The sequence below is a fragment of the Heterocephalus glaber genome, unplaced genomic scaffold (assembly GCF_053883595.1).
Source record: "Heterocephalus glaber isolate CG9 unplaced genomic scaffold, H.glaber_assembly_v1.0 deba00000809, whole genome shotgun sequence".
Lineage (NCBI taxonomy): Eukaryota > Metazoa > Chordata > Mammalia > Rodentia > Bathyergidae > Heterocephalus > Heterocephalus glaber.
The window spans coordinates 9,902,521-9,920,818 of record NW_028258163.1 but is presented as its reverse complement, the minus strand read 5'-3'; the positions used below and the strand labels follow the sequence as shown (position 1 = coordinate 9,920,818).

The 18,298-nt window shown below is 38.3% G+C and overlaps 1 long non-coding RNA gene across 1 annotated transcript in view; it reads left to right on the top strand.

The window, feature by feature from the left end:
• Positions 1 to 18,298, top strand: part of LOC147829023 (uncharacterized) — a 34,268-nt gene that overhangs the window by 12,310 nt on the left and 3,660 nt on the right. Inside the window, exon 4 of the long non-coding RNA XR_015449806.1 lies at positions 1,011 to 1,175. This is a non-coding gene — a long non-coding RNA (uncharacterized LOC147829023). The remainder of the gene's footprint in view (positions 1 to 1,010; positions 1,176 to 18,298) is intronic.

Below are 18,298 nucleotides of genomic sequence, written 5' to 3'. Positions count from 1 at the left end.
TTGTCTAATTTCTCTAACCTTCAAGTCTGCAAAAGCAACGGTGATCAGAAAGCTACGTGCTTAGACTTTATTACTCTGTTATTGCTGGTGGAATAGGGGACACTGTGGGAAGGAGACTCATTCCTTCATGTTCTTCATGTTGATGTTGCAGCCAAAAAAATTCTCTTCCTAATGGAAATTTTAACAAGAAGAGAAAATTTCCATCTTATGACATTTGAATAAAAAACTTTAATGCATGATGGATAAATGGATGCATAGCATGGTATTTACTCTCAACTAATCACATTCTCTCTTACCCCTTTACCTGCATTTAAAAATTGACAAATGTCCATGAATATCCACTGTGTGTCTATATGCACTGCTACAACTGTATTCTCTCAATGCATTAATATTTGATCTTTGCACAAGTATATACTGGGCCCTCTCATTCATCCTTTAGTTAAGTGAAAATTTATTCACTGCCTTCTGGGTACCAGGGAAACACAATAGCAAAGAAAACAATGTTTTCTCTGATCTCATGGAGCCTAAAATCTGGTCAGAGAGATTTATACTATTTAATCAAATATTAATTAATCCAATAGTCTACTAACATGCAATATTAAAACTGATAAATAACTATGAATAGTTAGCTTTCAGTTAATGATGAAGCATGGAGGGGCTGACCTTCTCTGTGGGGAAAGGACAGGAGGTGAAAGGCATTCTATAGCTAAGATGCAAGGAAGAATAAGAGTGACCTTCTAAGGATGGAAGAGGGGCATTCTGAACTGAAAGTACAGCAGTAGACAGGCCTTAGGATAGGAAAGAGTAGCACATTCAAACAATTGCACTGTCTCTATGATGTAGTGTGGGGGAGAGGCATGAGGCAAAGCTGGGGAAGCAGGAAGGGACTGAGGGCCTTGTAGGCGAGGCTAAAAACATTGACATTTTTCCTAAGAGTCATCTGAAGGCATGTAAGAGGAGCATGACATGATTAGGTCTGTTTTCTAAAGCATAGTCTATTTGCATTACAGTGAGATTAGATTGAAGATTGGCAAGAGCAGATTCAAGGAAAGGAGTAAAGTTACTACCACTGTGGATATGTTTTACTCAAAGGTCATCCTCATGCACTTACTTCCTGCCCTTGAGGACTGAGTCTACACCAAAGAAACACCTCTAGATTAACCATCTGCTGCCAGGTAAATAAGTTGGATGACTTCTCGTAACCATCCCAATTTTGTAATATTCTTTAATTATGTAGGGAACAAACAGCCCCTGATTGTAATGAGCAACATAAATAATTCCATACTTGGTTGTATCTAAAAGAGAAAGTACTAATTGTGATGTCACATTCAATTTATTGTCTGTGATGCAATAAACAAATTGTGCAAGACAGACCTCTGGTATCTAACAGTTTCGTAGAAATTGATAAGAATGGGCCCTTCAGTTAGAGAGACCATTAACTCCTGTGCACCTTCTCTCTCTGTTTCTCTTGCATACTCTTTTTCTCTTTTGCATTAGAAACACAGGCTTTGCCTAAGTTCTATAGTTCATCAGAGGCCAGAGTCAAATCCGGATGTGGGTGAGGTTCTTTATAGGAAAAAGAGGGTGTTGAGACACTAATATTCAGCAATTTCTTGAGACTTCAGCCATTCATTATTTAAATATAGTGTAACTACCAAATGGGACTAAGAAAACCAGCACTGCTGTTAATAAACAAATCCTAAACAGAACAAAATGAAAGTTATCTGCTTAAGAAAATATAAATTTGCTCCAGATTTGCCTCTATAACTCAAACTATGAAGTTTCTCTTTGGAATTATCTTTAGAGCTTCTTGTTAATATGTGAGAAAATCCTCATTACTTGAAAAAACATACTTTGTTTTTTTACTACATATTGTATGAGCCAGCTTAATTACCCAACTTATTTTCATTAGTGGGTTCTGAAAATATATATTTTAATGAGTCTAAATTTAAAAGAGGGAGAAAAATGATGATTTGCACCTGCATCGTGTAGTTTCTTGGCAACTGTGAGCTGAGATCAAGGTTCCTTCTATGTCTCCAAGTTATAAATTGGAAGGTTTCTTTGTGTTAGCCATTATAACCAATGATTTCTGGCTATTTACAAAATCAAATTCACCTTCAAGGAATGGGTTTGCCATTACAGAGAATATTTATGAATATTTGCACCAACACCAGAGCAAATCACAACAAGCAGTGGGCAGATTCCTAAAATTTTCTATATGACAGCAGGCTGTAATGTGTGCAATGCTTTTCTAGGTGCAGGGTCTCTGCTTTGAAGTATAATGGTTATTTATTTCTTTCCTCCTTCCCCTGCCCTCCCTTCAACCCCTCCATCCCTCCCTATTTACAAAGACTTTGTTTGCATTTTTTCATTTTCTCATATTAATTCCATTCCCTTCCTTCCTTCCTCCTACCCCTCCCACTTCCCCTTCCCCTTTGCCCCTTTTCTTCCTATTTCACATTATCTATTTGAAGTATAATGGTTATTTACAACAGTGTGTGTGTGTGCGCGCGCGCGTGTTGGTGGGCTACAGCAGGAATCCACATAGGTTTTTGATGAATGGACAGGTTCACTGGATAAGGTCACCTTTCATTCAAAATATTTTCTGGGGCTGGAAATGTAGCTCAGTGACAGAGCTCTTGCTTAGCATACGTGAGACACTGGGTTTTTCTCTAGTGCTGAAAGAAAAGTATTATTACAATAATAAGCCTCAACAATGCCACTACCTCATGTTTGCTTTATATTTTACTATCTTAGCATTTTCAGAGCACTTTTCCTCTCTGGATAAATGATTTAATCTCTGATGTGTTATTTATATAAAAATACAGTATTATTTTAATTAGGAAGCCTTGAAACTATATTCTAAAGTATTATTATACATATTTTACATTTATCTTTTAGAACAGTCTTTAAAACTTCAAAAAACATATGTAAAATAATAAATTACCTAGAGCAAAAAGTTTGCATACATATGTCCCAGATATGACAGAGACTTTTAATGTACTTGGTCCACATTAAGAAGATATGGTTGGGGGGCCGGAGATTTAGCTCAGTGGTTCTGTTGCCTGCCTTGCAAGTGCAAGGACCTGAGTTCGATCCCTGGTACCAAAAAAAAAAAAGACATTGTTGGTTTGTTGGTTTGCCCCACTGTTCTACATAGCTTTACACATGTTGCTACCTGATGAAGAAATTTCCAAGCTACTAGAATATTAAATTATCAACCTCTCAAAGGATCGTCAAGTGCTAGTACTCCAGAGCTTTTTTAAAAGTACCAATATTTTTTCTAACCCTCCTAAGAAACTTTGAGTGGAAAGGATAAGTCATCCTTAAACTGGACAACCATGCTGAAAGGTCTGTCTGCACCCGATAGCTCCCTGCAGAGCTCCGCATATAGTAGGTCCCCCCAAAAGACCTCAAAGTTGAAATAGTAACAAGCTTCATTCATAAATATTTGTCTTTCAGAATTCTTTCCTGTTCTGATTGTATTCCAGATCCATTCTCTGCTCTGCTCTGCCCACCCTGTGTCCTGGGAAGCTGCATTACTCACTTTCCCATGGCTGGGACAAAATATCCAATATTCTCTCAGCTTAAGGAGGGGAAGTTTATTTAGCTCACAGATTCCAGCGGGTTCTTTCCATAGTTTGAGAGATGAAGGCAGAAATGGCATGGTGTAAGGGTGTGGTGAAGGAAAGCTGCTTGCCGAATGGCAGCCGAGAAGCAGAAAGCAAAGAGACAAGCTGGGGACAAGAACACACTCTTGCAGATCATGCCCCCAGCGACCTGCCTTTTCCAGCCCAGCCTGGAAAAAAGTATCATGAACACATGTTACTTTTGGGAGACATTTTAGACATGTTAGTTTACATTTTAAACATGTTAATTATAGCAGAGACAGACTCTGGCTTGCATTCAGGTGGGTTTTGTTTGTTTGTTGTTCCCATCATAAGACTCTATGTCTATATTTTTAAGATACATAATTTTAAGTATATTTTTAAGATATATAATATTTTAAAGATATTTTTAAGATATGTACTTTTTAAAGATACACAATATTACACTCATCTTGGGGAATTGGTACATATGTGATCTTGATTCAGATTTGAACAACGGGAAGCCTCTGCAGAAATGAAAGGTTGAAAGGGCCCCAGGTCAGACATTTATTCCTCCCTGCTTTGGGAAGTTTTGGCTGCACCTCTGTGTGACTCACTTTTTCCTCGCAGCATTCTGGTAGTTACATTTGTTTTCCTTGTCCCTTCAAGCCTTCAAGTAGTGAAAGTGACTTAATACGCTAGATCTTGGTATTGTAGTATCTCTTGTATTGTAGTATTCTCTTAAACCTGCCCATGCATCTTTCCTTTTCTGAAAAGTTTCTTCAGGATTTCAGGTGACTAAGTCCTGGGTTGCTTGCTGGAATTTTGACAGATATACTACCATCCTTGTTTCAGTTATTTTTATGTCAGCCTGATTGTACAAAATATAACTGAGTTCCTCAAGCTAAAAATCTAGACAGCCACTTCTACTTTTTCACCCATCCAGCAAGTCATTATGCCCTGTTTATCCCCTATGTATCTCTAAAAGCACTCTCCATTTCTCTCTTCACTTCACAGCTGATTTGGTCCAGATCCTCCAAAAGAGCCTCAGTATTTATCTTCTAAATTTTCCTCCATACTGCTGATGAAATTGTCTCTCTGTGATGAATTCTGGACATTTATAGTTATGGATATTTACAGTTCTTCAGTGGTCCTTTAGTCTTGTAGGCAGATTGGACTGTTCACTAGTCCTGTGAAGAGAACTCCTTAGAACCTAGCCCTTCCCCAAGAATCTTTTCTGACCTCGATCTCTTCCTTGTGTAGGTGTATGCTCTGTAGGGGGTACATGTTTTTGAAGAGTGAGAGAAATCTTGCATTAAAGATTTGACCCTAAATCCTGCTCTGCAAGTAGATTCTAGCTGTACTATTGGAGTTAAATTACTCTTTCTGAGCATCGATTCACTGTAAACTGAGTTGCTTGGAGCATCACATAAAGGATTACCTAATACATAATACATACTTAATGTATGTTGGCCTCCATTTCTCCTTTGTACTCTCTCAGCACGTTGTATGCATGCCATCAGCTTCCTGGTCACTTACCTCCTTCGACTTGAGGTCAAGTACTGTATCCTTCATCTATATCCACAGGACATAGAGATGTACTACATAGTTGTGAGTGGACTGGATAAAATTCATGATTTTACTGGTTATGAACCTGAGATTTAGAGAGATTAAATGACCTGCTTAAATCATAAGGCTGGGAAATGGCTAAGACTACAACATAAATCTAATGCTTAAGCCAATGTTTATTCAGTCTAGCTGCAGGAAACCATGAGATGATTGTGTACATATCTCTCTGCAATAGGATGCATACTCACCAACACAGGCATGGTCCTACAAAGGCTTGGAAAATCTTAGGCACCTTGTGACTTCCCCTGGTGAAAGATGAGGGTTCTGTGTTAATCTCTTTGGCAGCACCCTGCTCTGCCACATATCTAACCCTTTATGGTCTACCGTCTTTCTAAAATAACTATAGTATAATTTTCACTGGACAGATAGAGTTTATATTATGATGGCTGTGTAAATACTGTTCACAACTTAGTCGTGTACTATTCCATCATTTTTTCTTTCTTACACAAAGTTCTATCCTCTCTGGTATGAAAATGATCCTGTGCTTACATCCTTGGCTTTCTAAGGACTTGTCATTTCTTCAACCCCAAATTCCCCTCTGTTGTTTTAGTCATCTCTCAGAATATTTAAATATTCTGTGCTCTATCAATTACATTTTTGGAGTTTTTTTTAATACAGGGTCTCACTATATAGTTCAGGATGGCCAGAACTCATTTATGTGGTCTAGGCTGGCCTTGAACTCACGGCAATCCTCCTGCTTCAGCCTCCCTCCTAGTGCTGTTCAATTACATTTTCATAGAGACATATCTTTCATAGTCTGACTTGATTGGAGAAGTGATATTCTGGGATATATATCATTAAATTGGGAATTGTCTTCCTTCTTTCCTGTGTGGAATTGTTTGCTCTATGCCTTCTTCTTTCATGATGTTCTTCCTTGTTTTGATGAAGCACTTCCTGTAATTGCTTTAAAAGACCTCTCATATGTCCTCATGGGTTCAACTTACTGTTACACAATCATCTCCTTCAGAAGTTTGAAGAATTACTCCACTGTCCTCCAGCTTCTAGTGTTACATCTGAGAAGTATAAAACCACTCTGATTCTTTAAATATTGCGTGCAACTTTTTCTTTAAAAGCTTTTCAGAGCTTCTCTTTGACCTTGGTATTCTGAAATTTCACAATAGTATGCCTTAGTCTGGATATTGCTTCATCTAGCAGGCTCTATAATCAGGGGCTCTTTTCAATTAAAAAAAAATCTTACGCACATCACTTACAAGAAAGGTTCTTAGATTATTTTGATGCCTTCTTTATACTCATCACTTCCATTTGTTATGTTGTTTTCTTGCAGAATTTGTTAGTTGGATCTTGGTTTTCCTGGCCTTATCCTCTAATTTTTATATTTATTCTTTAATTCTCTACCTATTTGCTCTACTTTCTGGGAGATTTTCTCAACTGTTTTCTTGTATTCCTTTTATCACATTTTAAATCGTTCTGTAGTCACATTTTTAACTTCTAAGAGTTCTTTTTAACTGTCTTTTCCTTTTCTCAGAATAATAATGATAATTTTTGAACTTTTTAAAAACTCCTGTCTGCATAGTCTGTTTCTTCTAAAACAGTGGTGGCTAACCTATGGCATGCATGCTGGAGCAAGCTGTTTGGTATCATTGAAAGCTCTAAAAGGTTTACCATCGCTGCTGTAAAATTTCAAGTTTATTCTAATCTCCCTCTTTCACATTAGAGAATTTCTTCCTTAGCTATCTGCTAATTTTCCACTATCAATTCATGTTTCAGAGTGAACAAAGCACCAAGAAGCAGACTAGAAACTCCAGTGCATCAGTTGGACCTTGTTTTAGTTATTTTCCTTGTCCCTGGGACAAAATACCTGACACCAAAAGCTTAAAGGATGGCAGGTTATTTTGGCTCATGGTTATAATCCATAGTTGGTTGACTGCAAGGAAGAAACAGTAGGGCAGAGGGGCATAGCGGAAGAAAGCTGCTCATGTCATGGCTGCAAGGAAGCAGAGAGGCAAGGGAGGAGCTGGGTTAGTGAGATGTACCCTTCCAGGTCACACCTCCAGTGGCCTGCCTCTGCCCTTCAGGCTCCACTTCCTCACAGCAAGTCAGTTGTAGCACCCCCATAATTCAATCACCTTCCACAAGTCCCACCTCTGAGTGCATGAGGCCTTTGGGGGACATTTTTTATCTAAACCATAAGAGACCTTCTAACTGTGAGCTTCCAAAGACAGTTGTGGTTCTCATCAGGGGATAAGACATTGGTGAGTGTCATGACCCTGGGAGACACAGCTGGCATCTAGTGGATGGAGATTAGTCCTGTTTCCAAATATTCTACAGTTTCGGGGGACAGACTGCCACAGTGAAGAATTAGCCTGCTTAGAACATCACTAGTTTTGGTTGAGAAATGCTGATATAGAATATCTCACTGGGCCTTTGGGTTGGGGACCCTTTGACACTAGTGCTATTTATCTTTCTCTTGGGCTGGTCAGATTCTCCAGACAAGAATCCACCATTCTCCTATTTGGAGGCTACAGCCTTGGCTTCCAGCATTCTTGTAGATAGGGAAGTGTGGGAAATGGGTCAATGATTTTAATATCTTGTGTGGAAAGATCACTTAATCACTCTCTTGACAGTATTGACTCCCCACTCTCTGCTATGGCTTAGGTTCCTCCAGTCCAGAGACCCTACACCTGTAGGTTTCTACAGGGGAGTATTTTAGGAGAGGAAAGGCAGATGCTTCTCTATATGATATAGGAAAAGGGATAAGGAACTAAAAATTTTTCTTCAACAGACCTTCAAACAATCCTTTCACTCTTCACTACATCCTTACCTCCTATTCATCCCCACTCCCTGAGCCTTTAGGAGTGGTGGGTTTCTATTGTGTAAAACAGCTTTCACAGCCAGGCATTGTGTCACATGCCTATATTACCAGCACTGGGTAAGCTAAGGCAAGAAGATCATGAATTCAAGTCAGCCTGGACTACATAGTGAGACACTGTCTATATATAAAAAAGTCCCCAGCTATTTTATAGCTGATGCACTCAGAATTATCATTTGTCCATTTGCTTTTCAGATTTCCTTTCTCTGTGATCTTATGGATTTATGTATTCTTGAAAATACATAGCTTTACTATCATAAGTTAGGTTTCTGAAGAGAATGGAAGTAAATGCATATGCTTTCTCCTCTGTCATGTAGAGGTCCCAAAATGTTGACCTTCATGTTGAACCATTCACAAGTATTCTAAATACAATAAACCCATTACTAAATGAAAACAACACATCTGTACCAAACACCTTTTACATACAAAATAAAATGTCTGCATTCTGTCACATCTGTTTGGGCCAATTTTGAGGTGCATAGGACTGAGTGATCTTTGACATCAGGAATGGTTTGTTTTTTGGTTTCAGTTTTCTCTCTTAAAGAAGTCTATTGACTATAAATATCAGAAAACAATGATTTAGAGACCATGTAATCAGCAGGACTTGGTGTAATAGAAGCAGGGAAAAAAATTTAAACCTACACCCAAGAGAAAACAAAAATCTAAATGCAATCTACTAAATAGAAAATGACAGTGTGGACTAATTGAGTCACTAAAGTTCTGTGTGAACAGAACTCAGACGTCTCCAGCTGACCACCTCCCAAGCAGCTGGGATCATGACGTTAGTTCAGTGTCACTAGCTGGGATCTCTCCTAAGAAATATGATTTTTCACTGTGGTCCTTTGAAAGCTTCTGATTTTGGATTGTACTCTGGATTTCTATTCGTGAACAGATGCTGCTCGCAATGCCATTGAAACAGCACTCATGTAAAAAAGTCTGCTTTGAAAGCAGAAAGAGTATAATTCCCAGATACAGTGGGTGCCAACTATGATTCTTTCACACTCCAGCTTCAAGTCTTACATGAAGGCAGATACTACATTTCACCACTGGGAATGGGAGTTTGTAATGTCAGATACAACACAGGTTTAAAGGCATATTTGCATTGAAGTTGTGTAAATAAATGCCCACCTGCTAGCAGCTGAAGCTGGAGCCTAGAATGATTTGACTCCTCTGTTTTAACTTCTAAAGGGACCACTTTACCATGGCAACAGCATCACCTTCCATGGTTGTCTTGAAGAAAATTTCCCAGAAACATGATCAGAATACATGAGGATTTGGAACTGATTTGATGGGTCAGTAATCAAATTATTTCATTTCTTATGTTTTATTTAGCTTTTAACTTTTTAAAATTACACAGATAATAGCATAAAAACAGCATAGATAATAGCCTAAAGAATTAGGATATGCAAATAGACAAAGACTATTCCAAGCAGTCTTACTACTCAGTTGTAAACACTACTTATGCTTGTCTATGCACTAGACTCTTTTTCTATGTCTCTACACCTAACCATATTTAAAAGGAAGGGCAAAAATGAAGAATTTTTTTGAGACAAGGAATGAAAGTGTTTCCTACTCCTAGACATTCACTGAAAATTTATAAGGAGCTATAGAGCAAGAAAGGAATTAAATCTAGACTAGGATGTGAAAAAAATATGGATAAAAAGGTATCTTTGTCTTTAAGAAAGTAGATACTACATGTGAGTGATGTGAGGATGAAAACAAGTCATAGCCAGGTGTAGTGGTGTATGTTTCTAATCCCAGTACTCTGCCAGGCTGAGGCAGGAGAATTGCAGGAGGATTGTAAGTTCTAACCTAGCCTGGGTAACTTAGTGACTTAGCGAGACCCCGTCTAAAATAAAAAATGAAATGAGCTGGGTGCATAGCTCAGTGTGAAGGCCTTGGGTTCAATGCCCAGTACAAAAAAAAAGCAACCATAACTGGAGGAACAAGAGCTAATTTTATATTGTGTTAACATATGTTAAATGCTTCAGAACAAGCACACACATACACAGACAAAGAAATTAATGTAAAACTTCTAGACTGTTAGAGCAAAAAGGAGATGATGGGAGAAAAAAGAAAAAACCAACTCAGTAGAAGCCATTGTCTTAGTGTGCTCCAGCTGCTAGGCAGGCTGGATGGCCTAAACAGCAGATATTTATTTCTCAGAGTCCTGGAGGCTTGGAAGACCAAGATTAAATTACCTATCTGTTCAGCTCCTGGTAAAGTCTCCCTCCTGGGCAAGATTGAGAGAGAGAGAGAGAGAGAGAGAGAGAGAGAGAGAGAGAGAGAGAGAGAGAGAGAGAGAAGAAGGAGGAGAAGGAGAAGGAGAGGAAGAGGAAGAGGAGGAGGAGGTGGAGGAAGAGGGAAGGGGGAGAGGGAGGGGAAGGGGAAGGGGAAGGGAAGGGGAGGAATGAGAGAGGGTCTCATTTCATGATGTCATGAAATCTTAATTACTTCCCAAAGATTTCATCTCCAAATACCATTACACTGGGGATTAGGGTTCAACATGTAAATTTGGGGAGGAGTAAATGATACATCCAGTTCATTATAGTCAATAAGGGACAAAAGCTAAAGCAAGAAAGCAAGATGGTATACTATTTAACCTTCAAAATGAGTGACATTGATCTAATATGCATTGATGAGAATAGATTTCTAAAACTAAATGCTGAGTGAAAACAAGATGCTAGATGATAAGCAGAGTTAGCTCCATTTGCTTAAATATTCAAGACAAGAACAAGAGTCTATATTTTATACATAGATATAGTGGTATATGTGGATATTTAGTAGAATGTACAAAAATCAGAGCCACATGGATTTGAAGTACAGGGACCATTTTCAGAATTACGGAGGAAAGAGGGAAAAGCGTTCAGGAGGACCACAGAGAAACTTCCATTGTATCCGATTTTTTTTTTTACATCTACTGTTTGACAGGCCCAGTGTTAAGCATTACAGATGATATGATAAGTAGAAACAGATAAGGTTGCTGCTCTCATGAAACTAACAGTAAGAAGGAAAGTCAGATCTTAGTTAAGTATTCACTTGCAAAAACATACATTATTACTGTGATACATGTAAGAAGGGTGGTGGGGAATGCTGGAGAACCAAGGCAGGTAGCACTCTGGATGGAGAGAACAGCACTACAAAGCCTGGCGATGGGAGTGGTCTATTTAACAAAACGCAGTAGGGCTATGGAAAGGGTTAGCGCTGCAGCTCTAGCAAGACAAGGCCAGACCACTTGGGGCTTGTAGACCTCTAGAAATGCTAAACAGTGCACTGCAGAAAGCCACTGAGAGATTTTGTTTGGTAGAGAGAGACTAATCAGAGTTGCAATTTCAGAAGATGAGTCCTGATACAGTATGAGGGAAGACTGGAGTGGCTACAGGGCAAGAGGAGATATGGGGTAGTTATTGCAGCTGTCTGAAGTATCTAGGACTGGGGCAGTGAGAGAAGAAATAGGAAGAGTCAATGAAATTTATTTGAAATCATCAAGTGACTTTTAGAATTACATTCAAAAGGAGTAGGTGATTGACTATAAAATATATATTTTCTACTCTGTACCTTGACTGGTTATTTTTTTTTTTTAATGCTGTTGGAACCTACCTAACTTGTTCCAAGACTCATTCATGTGCTATGACTACAATTTGAAAAATACAGATCTAAACACTGTGCTATGGTTTAGATCCAGAATGTCCTCCAAATGCCTCATGTGTTTGGGAAGGTGATTAGATCTTTGGGGCTTATCACTCATTGGTGGATTAATCCATTGATTCATTCATAGCTGAATGTGCCATTAGGAAGTAGCCCTATGGAGGCATGACTTAGAAGAGTTCTCTCTCTCTCTCTCTCTCTCTCTCTCTCTCTCTCTCTCTCTCTCTCTCTCTCCTTCCTGGCCACCATGATGATGAGCACCTTTCTTCTGTCCAGGCCCGTCCACCATGCTATGTCTGCTTTAGAACCAGCTGACTGTAGACTAAACTGTAAGCCAAAACAAACTTCTCTTCCTTTAAGTGGGTATCAGGTATTGTGTCCCCGAAATGCGAATGTGACAAAGACAAAGTATCAAATCATTCTGATGCCCCATTGAATCGTCACTTATTGGCTGAGATCAGGAGAAGAGAAACAAAACTTTTCAAAGGAACAGATGGTAAAAAAGTCATGAAAACTTTGACAGGCTTTTTGGAAATTCTGCTCTTCCTCTGGGTCAGGGATGTCATCAGAGATTTGCAAGCGTCTGTTTCTATACATGAGCCCCAGTTGTCTAACTTTTCTGCCATGAGTTTATTTGCTTCTAGAAACTGTGCTGCCAGTAGGAGTAGACATTATAGCCTGTCTGCTTCTGCACAGTTTTACCTCCCCACCTTCCCTTTCTCATTTTGCCCTTTCTGAGGTTCATTGTCTGTCCTCATTCATTTCTCCAAGTTTCTCCAATTTATACATTTATATCCCATCCATTCTCCCTCTTCTGCATCCTCCATAGAGATGACTGTTCTCCTAAACTCAGTGACATTGACAGAAGCACCATCTACCAAAGAGGAGAGAAGAATCACTTCTCAGCCTTTTGGCTAAGATCAAGTGCAAAGAGGAGGGAAGAGGGCATGGCTGAGACTTGTTCAGTGCTTAAAACCCATTAAAGCGAAGGTCAGATTAGGAAAGCAAGGTACAGAGAGCCTGATGTCAGGAAAAGAGCTCTAGTAACTTAACTTGAGGATTTAAGGATGAAGTGACTTCTGTTTGTTCTTTTACCAACAGCAATTGAGTACCCACTGGGAAGAAAGGCAAGAATTTCAGAACCAAATCATTAATTCAAAGGACATCAAGAAATCCCTTGATAGACAGAACCTTGATCTACTATAATAGCGCCAGGAGTGTAATGGGAAATGCTTTATAAAAGGGCCCACAAATCCAGGAGTATTACATAGGTGACATTTTTTTACTATCTCGAAATACATTTACATTGGATGAACTACACCCAAAAAAGGCTATCTCCTCAGCTCATGAGATGTTGCTGTTTGTGCTGAGTAGAATGGTATTTCCATTTCTCCAACAGCAAAAGCCATATTTCTTTCAATATTAAGGTTAATGAGGGCTGTGGTTCTGTAATCTACATGAGTAGGTTAATTCTCATGTGTCCTAGATAGTTGTGAGAGGAAGAGATTTAGAACTTCAGCTGAAGGGAGATGCATGCACCACCAAACTGGAAACGAATGCCTACTGAGGGAGTGAGGAAAAGTTCTCTGCAGCAAGATCTCTGAGCCTAAGCTTTTCCATCTACACAGTGCAGATGCCAGACATGCTCCCACTTCTCCTGGATGCAAATGAGAGATCTCAGCTCACAGGCTTTACACAACTTTGGAGGAAACCAGTTACATGAGTCAAGATTTGGTTATATGATAACAGAAAGATAGTTCATCAGAAGTTAACCAAGATGCTTTGACATTACTGGTAGGACACAGGTATCTTGGGTGATTTTCAGAAGGGGGTTTACAGTTACAGTTGATCTTCAGTTCTGTTATACAAGGCATGGAGGTGCACTATTGAAAATGTCTTCATCCACAAAGTTGAAAGTTTAAGTTCAAAGTTTCAAAACATTAGAGTTGAGTAGACTATTTCATCTTGTTTTATTTGAAATAACACATTTTTCCCAAAGGCAAAGGATTGTGATCCTTAACATGACTCTCTTCCCCATTCAAGGCTTCCTTCCATATTGTGATGGAAAACGTGAAGGGAAGGAAGGCAATAAGGCTACAAGCCCAGAGAGACTTCTACAGGTTAATTCACATGGTTGTCTTCACCATTGCTCATAAATATCTAGAGGCTTTCTTGCTTTTATTTTTCTCTTTTCTTTCTTTCTTTCCTTCTGCTCTACTGGGAATTGAATCCAGGGCCTTTTCACTAAGATACACCTGTACCCTTTTTATTTTCTTATTTTGAGACAAGTTCTTGCTAAGTCATTAAATTCTCCAGCTGGAGCATAACCTCATGATCATCTTTCCTTGGCTTCTTTTTTTTCCAATTAATTTTATTGGTACATTTTTAGGTATAAAATATAATGACATATATCATTGGATATTTGCACCTTTACATAATCTCTCTTTTCTTTGTTTTTTTTTTTTTGGTACCGGAATCAAACTCGGGTCCCTGCGTTTGTGCAACAGGCAGTGAAACCACTGAGCTAAATCCCTGGCCCTATGTAATCTCTCTTGGTTCTTAGTCTTTCCTCATTCCCCTGCCCTTCCTTCAACCCCTCCATCCCTCCCTATTTACAAAGACTTTGTTTCCAGTTTTTCATTTTCTCATATTCATTCCATTCCTTTCTTTCTTTCCCCTACCCCTCCCACTTCCCCTTCTCCTTTGCCCCTTTTCTTCCTATCTCACATTATCTAGTATAACTTTTACTCCCTATTTACACTTTCAGTTTCTCACACTAGAGAAACTATTCAGTATTTACACGTGTATACTATTTATTTCACTTAAGAGAATCGCATCAATGTGCATCCATTTAGCTATAAATGTCTCTAGTTTCTCATTCTTTATGGCTGAGTAGTACTCCATTTTATTAAAAAAAACAAATTTTCATTATCCAATCTCCAGTTGATGGGCATTTGGGCTCTTTCCAAGTTTTAGCTATTACAAATTGTGCTGCTATGAACATGGGTGCACATATACCACTGTGGTATGATACTTTTTAATTCTTTGGGGAAGATACCAAGCAGGAGAATAGCTGGGTCAAATGGGACTTCCAGTCGTAATTCTTTGAGGTATCTCCATACTGATTTCCACAGTACTTGCACCAGTCAACACTCCCACCTGCAGTAGAGCAGAGTTCCTCTTTCCCCACAGCCCCTCCAGTATTTGTTACTGGTTGATTTCATTATAGCAGCCATTCTTTCTGGAATAAGGTGGAATCTCAGCATTGTTTTCATTTGCATCTTTGGAATGACCAGTGATATTGAACACTTTTTCATATGTTTATTTGCTGTTTCTACTTCTTTGTCTGAGAAATGTCTGTTCATTTCAGATGCCCATTTTTGGATTGGGTCTTTAAATTAGGGTGGTCTGATTTTTTAAAAATTCTTTATAGATTCTAGCCAGTAGACCTTTGTCTGAGGAACAGCAGGTGAAAATTTTTTCCGACATTGTGGGTTGCCTCTTCACACTGTTGGTGGTTTCTCTTGCTGTACAGAAGCTTTTTAATAAGAAGAGATCTCACTTGTTGATTGTTTGTGCTAGTTCATGGGCAACTGAGGTTTTGTTTGTAAAATCTTATCCTACACCAATGTCTTCAAGAGTGCTACCTAACCTCTGTTCCAGCCAGTTCACCATTTCTGTTTTAATATTTAGATCTTCAATCTATTTTGATTTTAGTTTAGTGCATGGAGAGAGATACAAGTCTAGTTTTAATCTTTGGCAAGTTGAAATCCATTGTTTCCAGCATCATTTATTAAAGAGGAAATCCTTCCTCCAGTGGGAGGGGGGCTCCTTTGGCAAAGATGAGGTGGCTGAGTGTGTCTGGAGTTGTTTCTGCATCTTCTAATCTGTTCCACGGGTCCTCAGGTCTTTCTTTGCCAGTACCATGCTGTTTTATCATAGTAGCTTTGTAATATAGTTTCAAGTTGGGGATTGTGATACCCCTTAACTTGTCTTTATTGCCTAGAATTGCTTTTGCTACTCTGGGTCTCTTCCTGTTCCAAATGAAGTTTCGGATTGTTTTCTCAAGATCTGCAAAATATGTAGCTGGAATTTCAATTGAGATTGCATTGAATCTATGTAGCAGTTTTGCAAGTATGGGCATTGTCACTATATTGATTCTTCCTACCCAGGAGCAAGGGATGTATTTCCATTTTCTGGTATCCTCTTCAGTCTCTTTCCAGAGTGCTATAGTTTTCATAAAAGAAGTCTTTGATTTCTTTTGTTAGGTTGATTCCTAGTTTTTTCAGTTATTGAATGCCACTGTGAAAAGAATTGTTTGCCCTATTTCTCTCTCAGTGAGTCTGTTGTTTATGTAGAAGAATGCTCTTGATTTTTGTATGTTGACTTTGTATCCAGCTACTTTATTGAATTTGGTTATTAAGTCTAGAAGACTTTTGGTGGAGTTCTTGAGGTCTTATATATAGAGTATCATATCATCTGCAAATAATGACAATTTGACTTCTTCATTTTCGATCTTTATTCCTGTTCTTTCTCCTGTCTAATTGTTGTGACTAATGTTTCCAAAACTATATTGAACAGGAGTGGTGATAGTGGACGTCCTTGTCTTGTTCCTGATTTTAGTGTGAAGGATTTCAGTGTTTGACCATTTAGTATGATATTGGCTGCTGGCTTTTCATAGATGGCTTTTATCAGATTGAGGTAGAGACAGTCTATTCCAATTTTTTGTTGGGTTTTTAATCATAAATGTGTGTTGGATTTTGTCAAATGCTTTTTCTGCATCTATTGAGATGATCATATCATTTTTGTCCTTGGCTCTATTGATATAGTGTATTACATTTATTGATTTCCGTATGTTGAACCATCCCTGCATCTCTGGGATGAATCCCACTTGGTCAGGGTGTATGATCTTCTTGATCATCCTCTGCATTCTATTTGCCAGTATCTTATTAAGGATTTTTGCATTGATGTTCATTATGTTCTCTTTTTCAGTTGGGTCTTTCTCTGCTTTGGGGATCAAAGTGATGTTTGCTTCCAGCAATGAATTTGGGAGTATTGCTTCCCTTTAGTTTCATTGACGAGTTTAAACATTAGTGGCAATAGTTCCTCTCTAAATGTCTTGTAGAATTCAGTAGTGAAACCCTCAACACCTGGGCTTTTTTCAGTTGGTGATTTTTTAATTACGTTTTCACCTTCATTGATTGATATTGCATTGTTTAGAATATTTAGGTCTTCTTTGTTCAACTTTGGTAATTCATGCTTATCTAGGAAACGGTTCACTTCATCTGTGTTTTCCATCTTGTTGGCATATATGCTATTGAAGTAGGTATTAATGATCTTCTGAATTTCTGTTGAGTGCTTTGTAATTTTATCCTTTTCATTCCCAATTGCATGGATTTGGGCCTTTTCTCTTTTTTTCAATAAGGTCGGCTAAGGGTTTGTCAATTTTGTTTATTCTTTCAAAGTACCAACTGTTGGCTTCATTGATTTTTTTTATCATTCTCTTAGTTTCCATTGCATTGATTTCTGCTCTGAGTTTTATAATTTCCTCCCTTGTATGAGCTTTGGGTTTGTCCTACTCTTCCTTTTCTAGAAGCTTGAGGTTCAGCATCAGGTTGTTTAATTGGGCTTGTTCTGTTTTCCTAATATGAATATTCACTGCTATGAATTTCCCTCATAAGACTGCTTTCATTGTGTCCCATAGATTCCGATATATTGTATTGTCATTGCCATTTAATTGTAAGAGCTGTCATTTCTTTTTTAATTTCCTCTGTGACCCATTGGTTATTCAGAAGTGTGTTGTTCAGTTTCTATGTGTTTATGAAATTGTGGTTTCTTTTGCTATTGATTTCCAATTTCATCCCACTATGGTCTGATAATATACAGAGGATAACTTCAATTCCTTTGCACTTACTTAAACATGTTCTATGAGTGAGTATATGTGGTCTATTTTGGAGAACAACCCATGTGCAGCTGAAAAGAATGTGTATTCTGATCTTGTTGGATTTAACACTCTGTAGACATCTGTTAAGTTCATTTGTTCAAAAGTTTGATTGAGTTCTAGTATTTGTTGCTTATTTTTTGTCTAGTTGATCTCTTTGTGAAAGTGGGGTATTGAGGTTCCCCACTACTATTGTATTAGTGTATATTTGATTTTTCATGTCCATTAGTATTTCTCTTATATAGTTGGACATACTAGTGTTTGGTGCATAGATATTTATGATTGTCATCTCTTCTTCTTGGATTGTTCCCTTTACAAGGATGTAGTGTCCATCTTGTCTCTCTTAATCAGTGTTGGTTTGAAATCCAGTTGATCTGCAAAGAGGATAGCTACTCCTGCTTTTTTTCAGGTTCCTGTTGCATGGAGTATTGTTTAACCCTTTAACTTTCAGTCTATGAGTTTCTTTTTGAATTAAGTGTGATTCTTGTATGCAGCATATTGTTGGATTTTGCTTTTTGACCCATTCTGCCAGTCTATTTCTTTTGATTGTTGAATTGAGACCCTTAACATTGATGGTTATAACTGATACGTATTGCGTTATCATTGTCATGACTTTTTCTTTTTGTTGGATTCTCCCCCTTTACATTTAATTTCTTGTCATGC